The 12,677-nt window shown below is 40.9% G+C and overlaps 1 protein-coding gene across 7 annotated transcripts in view; it reads right to left on the bottom strand.

Annotated features, from left to right (window-relative positions):
- THRB (thyroid hormone receptor beta) overlaps positions 1-12,677 on the bottom strand; it is a 392,434-nt gene that overhangs the window by 152,762 nt on the left and 226,995 nt on the right. The window contains exon 1 of one of the 7 annotated variants that reach the window (XM_079923064.1): positions 852-869. The exons of the other annotated variants lie outside the window; for them this stretch is intronic. The gene's annotated coding sequence lies outside the window, so the exon portion shown is untranslated. Of the gene's footprint in view, positions 1-851; positions 870-12,677 lie in introns of those variants that run through there. 7 annotated transcript variants of the gene reach the window in all.

Raw genomic sequence — 12,677 nt, 5'->3', positions numbered from 1 at the left:
ATTATCAAAATAACAGAAAGTAAAGGGATCCATGTTGCCATTTAATCAAGTGAGCCTGCAGTCTTGGGTGTTAACATTATGAGCATCTATCTATAATGCCATTACTCAGGCTGCCTAGAAATTAGATACTTCCCAGCTCTTCCAGCCGGGGCTTAATAGAAGCATTGCTAGCATCCGTGCAATTCTTGAAAGGGTCTGAAAAGGAACTGGAGTAGCAGCTAACGATGGGTCAGTTCACAGGGACATGGAGGTTTAAGTCAGATGGCATCCTGGAAATTGCACCGGGCTGGGAATTGGCAGTCATGAATTCTAGCCTCGCCTGTGTCCCGATCAGCCAGGAGCTCTTAGACAAGTCTCTGCACTCTTTGGAGCTCTTTGTAAAATGTAGAGTCATGATTAGTTTATTTCGAAGGTTCTTTTCATCTTTAACATCGTTTGATTATTTAAAGCATGAATTTTCACCTAACTTGCACGGAAATGTTTAGAATTCTACCATTTGAGACCCCCTGATAAAATTTATTTGTTCGATTCAAGAGGGTCAGCAAGCTTCGTTTTTTCAAAATATCTTCTCCCCTGGATGCTCTTGTCTAAGAACTTTTTCTTTTAGAGACACACGTTCAAAACATAGCCCTCTCTAGGCATGCATGGCTAATAACTTGTCATCGTTTCTTCTGAGTAAAATTTTTATTGGATATTTTAGTTAATCAGTATAACTGAGTGGAGTAGGATCTGAGCCAAAAAAAAGTTCTATATCCCAGGAAGATATTTGGTGCTGGAGCCCAAGTACAATCCTCTCTTTTACAAAATCAAACCATCACTGGTTTTGTTTCAACCAGGGCATTTACACCAACCTGTAATGCATGTGGCTTATGAAACAACCAAAGAAGTCAGAACTTGTTCTTTTTCCCCTATTTCACTTCCCAGGATTTGCAGCTCTAGAAAAGGAGGGAAAAGACAGTAATGAAAACAAAATTTGGACCTTTCTAGAATGTCCACTCCTGGGTTTGGCTAAATTTGGAAAGCAGTCAGCTGTGGGAACCTGCACTGTGGCGTGAGGTTATTAAAGGGGTTTTACCAGGGCAAACAGAAAGCATCTCTGATATTCTTTAAGAAACAGCCCTCTGACTTTGACCCGGGAGGAACAGAATACTTTTATTTTTTACCAGATAGAAGCAGAGGTTCTCATTAGAAGAGAAGACAATCTGAAAAAGAATATATATATATATATATACATGCACCTTGAAGTCTGATAAGCACTGGCCTGGGAGTGAAAGAGATTTCATAGAGAAAACAGGTGAGAGGAAGGTCTGTACCCATGATTCTCAAAGTTAGCTGCGTCAGAATCACCTGCATGGCTCGTCAGACCACAGACCACTGGATCTCCACCTCTGGAGCTCCTGATGCTGTATGTCAGGGATGGGTAGTCCCCCCATTCTTCAATTCTAACAAATTTCCAGGTGATGCTACTGCTGGTGGTCCAGGCACCACACGTTGTGAACCATTTTATCTCTGCTTCCTCACTTCTCACCTTTTACCTCCCTCCCTGCCCATCAGCTTCACTCTCTCCTCCCTTCCCCTCCCCTCCCTCTTTCTCCTCTCCCCCTCTTTCTCATCATTTGGGAGAACAACAGAGTGAATATTTAGATTCAATTTACTATAGCCACTCATCTCTCACGTCATTTAAGGCTCTGAAGGTTGTAAAAGTGTTGCTCCTTAATCTTGCCCTCAGGTGCTGTCAGTTCTTCAGGGTAGATAAAACAGTACACAAATATCTATACTAAGGAGGGTCCATGGGGCCTCACCTAAATCAGAGGGAGGTGGAAATAGGGGGGAAGATGGACCCACAGGGGAGATGGGCTTGGGGGTTCTGACTCTTTACACAGCCCATCTCAACTCTGAAGGAGACACAGAGGCCCTAAGGCAAAAGAGAAAATGGGAATTATTTTGAAGCGGGTGTGCAGAGCTAGGGTTTAGAGGAGGCATGACATAACAAAACCTGTTTGCATTTTATTAGCTAAAATTAGTATTGAGCAGACGTAATTGTAAACGAAAACTTTCTAAAATGTTAGGAAAAGAAACGAGGGAAGTCCAAAACAGAGAGAGAGCACCAGCCTGGGAACCTTTATGCACCTCAGGAAGCCTCACGGTAAGGACTCTTGAGACAAAATCATTAGTCATTTTCCTTAAAAAGATGTCCATTATTTTATTCTCTTTGAATGGAGGCATTCTACAGGTAGAAAACTAGCAGGTTTAACTATTGTTTTAAACATAGTCAAAAGTCCCCTAAAGAAGCCCAGTGTCATTCTGGGGGAAATGAAGTCCCCGTTTGCTAGGAAGACCCGCTAAACAGCTAAATGTTGGTCCTGGGTCATCCTCGCGGTTGGTCACCTGCACAGAATTTTGGAACTGGGAAACTCTTAAGGTTTATCTGGCTCAACTCTCACACTTTCTAGGAAAACCAAATTGAGGTCTTCAGGGGGTCCAGCTTAGAAGATTCACTGGTGGAGGACAGAGGGCCAGGACACGTGTCTCAGCTCCATTTCTTTAAAACCAACATTTCCAAATGTTACTCATTCAAGTAAGTACAAGTTGCATAATTTTGGCTACATCTGAAGAACAACTGTACTGGATATTTCCCTCCCAATCAAGTTACACTTTTTTTTAAACTTAAATTTTTTGAAGAAGACAATTTAATTTTTTTTTAGAAATTTATTTATTTATTATTTTTGGCTGTGTTGGGTCTTTGTTACTGTGCGTGGGCTTGCTCTAGTTGCGGTGAGCAGGGGCTACTCTTTGTTTCGGTGCACAAGCGTCTCATTGTGGTGGCTTCTCTTGTTGTGGAGCACAGGCTCTAGGCACGCGGGCTCAGTAGTTGCAGCTCACAGGCTCTAGAGCGCAGGCTCGGTAGTTGTGGCGCACGGGCTTAGTTGCTCCGTGGCACGTGGGATCTTCCTGGACCAGGGCTCGAGCCCACGTCCCCTGCATTGGCAGGCAGATTCTTAACCACTGCACCACCAGGGAAGTCCCTGAAGAAGACAATTTTAGAGCACAACTCTAAATGAAAAATCCTGTCTAGGTTATCAAAAGTATAGAATATGAAACAAGGCTATTAATTTGTAGGTAGATACAATTATGGAGGAACAGCCAGTGGCCTGAGGCCTGATTGCTGTTGTGAAGAGATGGGCAGGAATTAAGGGTTGTAAGGGTGGTGGGCACAGCCCTGAGGCTTTGGCCTTGGTCTAATCAGACTGCCTACAGTCATCCTGGGCCCAACTAGAACCATCTCCTAGACCCCCAGGGGTGCAGAGTTCGAACTTTGGCAACAAACAATACAGCGATGTTCTAGGTTACACGTATTTTGTGACTGAAGGGACAATCTCTAGCCTTTATGGTTTTATTTCAAACATCAGCCTTAACAGGATATTTTAAAGTCTCTTTTCATTTTAAGGAGTCAGCATCGTTTTACTAAGTCAAATGTAATATACTCCCAAGCACCTGCATCAATTTCTAATACATACCAGGGTACTCAATGCATTTGTTAAAGGAATGAATTGATGATTTATAGTTTTAATTACACTTCACTTCTATGACAATATTTTCCTTCTTTGATCTGTTCATATGGAGAGTCTCTGCTTAAAATAAATTAGGTTGTATTATAGATTTTCTGTACTTCCTTTCTGGTAGTGCCTGGCAAAACTGTAACTGTTTCATTATTTATGATATCACTCATGTGTAGAATCTAATTTAAAAATGATATAAGTGAACTTATTTATAAAACGGAAACAGACTCATGGATTTCTTTTTGTTTTTAACTTTTTATTGGAGTATAGTTGAGTAACAATGTTGTGATAGCGTTTAGGTGTACAGTAAAGTGATTCAGTTATACATATACATGTATCTCTTCTTTTTCTCACAGATTTCAAAAACAAACTTACAGTTACCAAAAGGGAAATGTGGTGGAGAGGGGTAAATTAGGAGCTTGGGATTAACACACACCCTACTGTATATAAAATAGGTAGCCAACAACCTGTGTGTATAGCAGCGGGAACTCTACTCAGTATTCTGTAATAACGTATATGGGTAAAGAATCTGAAAAACAATGAATACATGTATATGTATAAGAGAATCACTACGCTGTACACCTGAAACTAACACAACATTGTAAATCAACTATACCCCAATACAAATTTTAAAAAAAGAAAAAAATAAGATATCACATAGTACAAGAAAACAATTAATTGGACAACTGAAAGCCCACAAATCTATTTCAGAAGGAACAATTTCAGTAACTAAGTAAGAAAAGAATGGTAAGTAGAAAAGACTATTATCTGAGATGCATTCTCTTGACTTTATTGGTACGTTTACTGTCATAAGCAGTGGCAAAAGATAAAAATGCAGAAACATGCATTATAATCATTGGAATTGCTTGCTGTTGGGTGTCAGTTACCTTGACACCCGAGAGCCACGGGTTTTCAAAGTGTTTCACCGGCAAACGCTGCTGAAAGAAGGTGGTGTGGTACAGTAGACAGTATATGGATGAGATCTGCTGGTCGCTTACCGTGGTATAAACTCAGAAAGGTATTTCACCTTTTGAATTCTAATTTCCTCAATTGTAAAATGGGAGTGGGGGCAGTGATACTAACCTCATAAGTTCGTAAGATGACTAATATTTATTATACAGGGCCTGGCAAATGCAATCAATCATTATGATTGTTTATGATTACGATTATAATGGCCAAGGGCTTGTTAGGGTTAGAAGGTAATGCTACTTATTAATAATTGAGCTCTATAATTTTGGGATCAGGAGGATCATGAACCATGTAAAATTTCACTATACAACGTGGTTGGTAAGTGCCTGCAGGATTTTCTTAGTTCTGAAAAAATCGCCAATAATTTACGATGTGCTAACATGTTGCCTTCACTTCAAAGAGAGTGATACTGCCTTACTCTTGGGGATACTTTTTTCCCTGGCAAAGAAGTTTTGTTCGTTTAATCATACTTTCATCAAAACCATACCCATAGGAGTCAAGGGAAGAGAACCAAACTAACTTTCTTTCTGGAACAATTAAGTCATGATTATACTAGGTTTTATCTTATTTTTTTTTTTTGCCATCACATTTCATCCAGCTGAAGTCACATTTTGTCGTGACCGTGAAAATCAATTCGGATCCTTGTTTGCTAAGCGGTTTCCTTTAAAAATTTTACAGCATTATTTTATTATTTATGCTGAATGATTTTACTGTGTTCACGGTCTTTTCTCCTATTAAAAGTTCACTGAACTCTCACTTATTTTTAGACCACGTGGATCCAAAATAGCAAAGAAAATTAAATATTGTCTTTAAAAAATAACCATCAGTCCCCAATACTTATTCGTGTTGACTCAGTTTCAGATGATTCAATGTATGACATCATCATCTGGATTCCCTTAGCCAAATTCTGTTTACAACAGTAGAACTAGTGGGAAGCATTCACATAGACATGTATTTTTTTCACAGAAAGAAACAGATTGCTCTGAACTGAACACACACACACACACACACACACACACACACACACACCCCATAACTCAACTCTCTATATCCATGAGCTGCCAATGGTAATTTTAGTATTTGCCTGGGTTGTTAACTTGCAGATCTTTCCTTTATTTAACAAATACTGAGCACCTGTAATGGATCAGGCACACCTTCAAGTGCTTGGGATACATCAGTGGACAAAACAGACATTCCTTCCTCATAGAGCTTCCATTTGATCATTTGGAAGTCTCCTCAATAATTATCACGTAGAATATTACATGAATTAATATACCTCATGACCATAGGGCTATGGTTATAACTGGAAAATCAGAAGAAATTATGAGCAGAGGCCACACACACACTTCACGGGTCATCATTCTTGGACCTGTGCCTGTGAGCGGTGGAGTGCACCCTGCTTCACGGCAAAATGAGAAGCAAAAGGGCATACACGAGCACAATTTCTTATTTGTAATTTCAAAATCCAAAACCGTCTGAAAACTGAAAGTTTTTTCAAAACTTATTGGGTGGTAAAAGCTGACCTGATTTCATATGGGTGTTCTATAAATCTTCATCAATTCAGTGTGAATATTCATGTTTCACTACAGAAATATTAATGTGTTTGACATGGCATGGGATATCCCCTCAGATGCCACAATACTACCTTCATAACTTTCTAGAACCCTATATCCACCCCCCCCCCAAAATAAACTAAATTCTGAGACTTGTCTGACAAGGACTTTAGACCCGTCTGTACGTATCCTTCTAAGATTCCCAACCATATTTTCTTGGAAAGGTCTATCCTTTTTTCGCTAATATTGCTTTCTTGCTTTCGGGGTTTTAAAAATATTCTTTCTTTTATGTGGTGAGAGCAGATAGTAAAAGTTGGTTTGCTCTGTTTTTCAAATATCTTTATTGGGCAAAATAGAAAGGTTGGCAGTCCCCTCTTTCTTTTTAAACATGGTGCTCATCTGTGAAATGTGATATTGACCTAGATAGCAAGCCTGCTTCCTAGTCACTCATGTTCCACCCGCAATCCATCTGCCCCATTATTTAATTATTATAGTTCTTTAAATTGACCCACTTAAAAAAGCTGAAATAAACTTCTTTACAAAGAAAAAAGTCGATCACCACTGTAAGTGAAAAACCGGTATCATTTGCCATAAACAGGAGGTTCCTGAAAAATGAACGTGATAGAAACAAAACGCTATCTCTTGATCCACCTAAAAGGATCTCGCACATGCTTCTATGGGTCAAATATAAAGCATTTCAGGTTTCTTTCTATCTGACTCTTAACCTTCCTCTCTCCCGAGACAATTTAATTTCCTTCTGTTCTGACTTGTAAGGGTGTCACCAAATGTCTTCCAAGTATTTCATATGTCCCACAATGATCACCAAATCACATCTTGGATTTTTTTCTCCACCTTGGATCTCAACTGTTCCAGGGTAGCCCTGGATTTCTTTCCTCTTACAAGGCTATGGCCCAATGCTTCTCAAACTTTAATAGGCGCTCAACTCCCCTGAGCATCTTGCTAAAATGTAGACTTTGACCCAACAGGTCTGCAGTGGAGTCAGATTCACATTTCTCCCAAGCTCCCAGGTGATGCTGCTGGTCTCAGGACCATACTTTGAGGGGCAGTGGTGTCTCTGGCAATAAGATTGACAGGATGGACTGAAGGGATGGGATGAACTAGATTATCTTTGGAGCTTTTCACGATGCTTCTTTGCCCTGTAATTTCAAAGAGTGCTCTCCTAAGAGTAATTGGGAGAGCATAGTCTTAAATTATTTTTATTTCTATTCAGTAATTGAGTCTGAGTGGCAAATGACTTTTCCTAATCTCTACTTCTGTGCATCTGATGGTACTTACACGGGCATAATGGTATAGACTATATTGAAACACTGTTTATATGGACTGACATAAATTTTAGAGCAAAAAACAAAGGGGTAAGCAATAAGGGTAACTGGGGAAGCAAATTAGCGTTAACTATTTTTAAGTTTCTATAGATTCACTTGTGTCCTCTTTCTTTGTGGGTTACATACATGCATAATATTATCTTACTTTTCCAATAAATTACCTCAAGAAACCAGGAATGAATGTGTGCATAAGTAATTTGTAAGGCCTTTGTAATGACCGGTTTTGATGACTCTCATTCCTTCTCTCTGTTTCCTTTTTCCTCTCTTTCCTTCTTTCCAACCTGCCCATTTCTCTTTCTCTATTATCATGATCAAATCACTCTTGAAAATTCTTTGGTCACTAATAAAACACACTGTAGTTACTTTTGTGTAAATGTCTCTGTGGTATGTCCAAATAAATGTATATTCCAAATATATAAAATGAGGTATATGTGAACAAAAATTTTATAGTACATTTTAAATATTAAAGATTTTCAGCCAATAATAACCATTAAGGAATAACATGACTTCTGTCACATGAGTTCTCCTGAGCATGTATTTATTTAATAGGGTTGCCTCCCTAATAAAGTGGCAATTTTCCTTTAAAAAAATATATATATATATTATATCCTAGGTGTGACATACAAAGGAGTTGAAATTCACAGGGTACCTATCTCGAGAAAGTGAAGCAAAGATTCATCGTACTTATTTATTTTTATTTTTTTGGCCGTGCAGCATATGGGATCTTAATTCCTCGACCAGGGATTGAACTCACGGCCCCTGCCGTGGAAGGGCAGAGTCTTACCAACTGGACCACTAGGGAAGTCCCTCATCATACTTAAATCACTGCAAAAATTGTTGCTTTCCCAGTTAGTGGTTTTGCTTCACTAAATTTTAAGAAACCCTGAGCCTTACAGAAAATTGCACTACCAGCAAAGTTTTCACTCAAATACCTCACATTGTTTGCTTTTCCACTGATTTTTCTCTGAGTCTTTATACTCTCTGATCAGGTTTGTACTTTTAGGATATATAATATCTAAACTCTAAATACATGCGAACATATTAGAATTTGGGTATCAATCTATTTTTCTTTATCCGTCCATCTATTTATGGATTGAGGAGAAAGTGAGAAAGTCCCACCAAGCGAGTGAGCTGAGGCTCTGAATTCACACAGCAGCCTTTCCACTTAGTGGAGTGACTGCAGTCTCTTTGGACCTCTGTTTACTCATCTGTAAAGGGGGACCACCTGTTTTATTGTGGGAGATTGAAATGATGTAATTCATACACAGCACTTAACACAGAGCCCGGTTCATTGAGCAGAATAAAGCTATTCTTCCAAGAGCCCATGGGAACAGATGTTACTGTTCCTCCAATAAGCTCTGGGGTTTTCTTCTAAGGAAAATTTGTGTCCTCATTTGTAGACTCAAGATTTGGGGAACAACTGAGTTTTTTAAAGGATAGAGTTGATTTTTTAAAGTTATATTAAATTGATTTTCTCAAGTTATATTAAATAATAGTGCAACTTTAAGTCACATAATGTCTGTGGTCTAATTTTCTTTTTCTATCTATAAAGTGAAGGTATTGGACTAGATGGTCTATAATAAGACATATATCTCACATTGCCACACCTCCCAGCCACATACCTGAAAACAAAGCGTCATGAAAGAGTATTTAATCTTTCCATGAGAGATGTATTATGGTAGGTTCTATTCTGACCTATTGTTTTGCATTATAAAAAGGCTGGATATGACCCACTTCACTCATTTCATGCTCACCACTTGCCACAGGTTGCAGTTTGAGAGCCCTGGACCAGAAGACCGCTAGGCTTCTGCCTTGGCCAGCAGGCACCATCTCCAAGTCCAGCAGTTTGTGAATAGAATTCTTTCGAGGACCAAAGCAGTCTTGATGTCTAACGTTCTCTAACCAGAACTTTAGTACCAGCTTTATTTTCAGTTCCAAGCACTCTCTCTGCTCTCACATAATGCACTGTTTATGGATTTGTAAACCAAGACTCAGGGGATCTGAGTGATATGCTCTTATCAGAGAACGCGAAATCTTCCCAGGTCTCGTCCTTTGCTTTTCCCAGCAAACCGCTCGGTTCATGGCTGGTGTAATACTTTCCTCTTCCAAATATTTTCAAAACAGGCAGTTTGTATCTTGGGTTTCAACACAAACATAAACGTTTGTTTGGAAAGGGAATACAGAAGGCGACATGTAGCAGTCATTTTAAGTGCACACAAGGATAAATAAAATGTTATAGTCCTGAATGAATAAAATTAATTTAAACGTTTTGTTTTTAAAAAACTCTCTGGCAGTTTGCCCCATGCATTAATAAACGCTTCTGATTTTATGAAACGTTTACAGTTGAACAATACCAACGGGGCTCACCCTCTTAATCTATTAATGAAGGAGCTGAAATAGATTATCCCCAAGGACACTGCTGGTTCTTTTGAAGAGGGTTTTATTGTGAAAGGCCAGCCTACAGTCAGGCACCCTTGCTGCTGCTTTACCGGTTGCCGAGAACTTCATGGTCTGATAGTTTCTCTTATGAGGGGGAAGAAATCAGGGAAAAAAGAAGCTACCAGAGGTCCGGGGAGCCCTGTTGCGCGGACATCATCACGTCACACTGCTTTTGGCCATATTCCTATTTCTTTTTTTAAAAAATAAATCTATTTATTTATGTTTGGCTGTGCTGTGTCTTCATTGCTTCCCACAGGCCTTCTCTAGTTGGGGCGAGCAGGGGCTACTCTTCGTTGCAGTGCGCGGGCTTCTCATTGCAGTGGCTTCTCTTGTTGCAGAGCACGGGCAGTCATTTTAAATTCACACAAGGATTAAATAAAATGTTATACTCCTGAATGAATAAAATTAATTTAAACGTTTTGTTTTAGAAAACTCTCTGGCAGTTTGCCCCATGCGTTAATAAACGCTTCTGATTTTATGAAACTTTTACAGTTGAACAATACCAACTGGGCTAGGCACACGGGCTTCAGTAGTTGTGGCATGTGGGCTCAGTAGTTGTGGCTCGCGGGCTCAGGAGTTGCAGCTCGCGGGCTCTAGAGCGCAGGCTCAGTAGTTGTGGCGCATGGGCTTAGTCGCTCCGGGTCATGTGGGATCTTCCCGAACCAGGGCTCGAACCCGTGTCCCCTGCATTGGCAGGCGGGTTCCCACTGCACTGCCAGGGAAGTCCCCCACATTCCTATTTCTTCTTTGGCTCTGACCTGAGCAGGATGAAAGCACGTGTCTTTGGCTTTTGGAGGGCTGCCTGACTGTGACTGATTCTTGCGGGCTTGTTCTCTGCCAGCTTCTTTGGATGTTAGCAACCGCCCAGGAGAAGACGATGCAGGACAGTGGCTCTGAGGGCCGCTGGGCAGCTGAGGGCCCTGGGGACTTGAAAACAAACTCCAAAGGCCAGGCCATGCCCTTTGAGATTCTGATTCAGGAGGTCTTGCTGCACCTCCACAACCCTCTACATTTTGAAAATGCTCTCCCAGGAGCTCTGATGTACGGCAGAGGCTGGAGAACTAGTGGACTCGGACACATCAGTGGGCTTTGTCCTCACCCCTAAACTGCCACTTCCCCAAGGGGAGCGCAGAGTCTGGGAAATCTCCCTCTATCCTTCTGTTTCTTTTATTAACCTCCTAACTCTTGTAGACAGCCTTCTGATGGAAGCCACTGTCACCCTTGGAGACTTAAGGTCAGACTCAACTGCCTTTATTGCCTATGACTTCACTAAGTCGTACTGGTTTTGGCTGTTTCTAAACCATTCTTCCCAACGTTGCCAGTTAGTCTGTAATAATTGACACACGGTAGAATTGGATGATGAATGAACTTTTAGGCAATTCATCAGAAAGCTTCCATCATTAGCTCTAAAGAACCAAGTCAATCATTCATTCATTTATTGGTTCATTCATCCTTTGTTAAGGAGTGAGTGCATTCACCAGACATGTAGGTAGCACTTAGAGTAGTGCAGTGACTAACAGCCTGAGGCCAAGGAGCTCCATCATTTCTCGGCTTTTTGACCTTGAACAAACTTTATAAATCTCACTTTCCTCATCTGCAAACAGGAATAACTGAGACACCGGCCTCATTCGTGGTGGTATGAGAAAATGAACTTAAAAACACTTAGTACAGTGCCTGGGACACGACAACTGTGCAGTTAAGGTTAGTCATTATTATTATCACAGTGTGTAAGGTGCTGGGGTAGTCCTGAGGATACAAAGATGGATAACCTTGAACAATGGAGAGTACAGAAGTGAGAGGTCCAACACCAATCAGATCATGGAGGAAATGTGCAGGGCACACCCGCATCGTTATTGTGGGTGGTCAGGGAGGGAGAGTACTGTGTGCTCAGAGAACCTGAGATAGGTGTTGGAGTGAAGTTCTGAAGAAAGATTAGCAATCAACCACACTTTATTAAAAACATGATTGTCTCATATAATTAATTATTAAAAGTATATGAAAACTTTCAAACAAAATGTATTTAAAATGTTAAGTTTTCAGTAGTCATTTTTTTGACGGTAGGTGGGATGAGTTACCAATTCCATGGCTTCTAAAGGGAGAAGGGAAAGAAAACAGCTCACACCTGTAGCAGAAGTAACTGTCAATCAAGGTTGGAGGGTGGTCTAGAACAGTGGTTCTCAATAGGGAACAATTTTGTCCCCTCAGGGGACATTTGGCAAAGTCTGGAGATTTTTTTTTTTTTTTTTTTTTTTGCGGTACACGGGCCTCTCACCGCTGCGGCCTCTCCCGTTGCGGAGCACAGGCTCCGGACGCGCAGGCTCAGCGGCCATGGCTCACGGGCCCAGCCGCTCCGCAGCATGCGGGATCCTCCCGGACCAGGGCACGAACCCATGTCCCCTGCATCGGCAGGCGGACTCCCAACCACTGCGCCACCAGGGAAGCCCTGGAGATATTTTTGACTGTCATGACTGGGAAGAGGGTGCTACTGGCATCTAGTAGGTAGAGGCCAGGGATGCTGCTAATATCCGACAATACACGGGACAGCCACCCCACGACAAAGAATGATCTGGGTCAAGATGCCAAGAGTGCCAATCTAAATCAGTGGTTCTCAAACTATAGTGTGCACCAAGACTACATGGAGAGCTTGTTAGACCCCACATTTCTGGGCCCTAGCCTCAGAATTTCTGTTTCTGTAGGTCTGGGGAAGGACCCAAGAACGTGCATCTCTAACAAGTTCCCAGGGAATGCTGCTAAGGCTGACTTGGGGACTCTGTATAACCTCTATATTCATTTTCAAGCTTAAAAATCTCTGA

This window comes from Stenella coeruleoalba (genome assembly GCF_951394435.1).
Source record: "Stenella coeruleoalba genome assembly, chromosome: 5".
Classification (NCBI taxonomy): domain Eukaryota; kingdom Metazoa; phylum Chordata; class Mammalia; order Artiodactyla; family Delphinidae; genus Stenella; species Stenella coeruleoalba.
This window is presented reverse-complemented; position numbering and strand designations above follow the sequence as displayed.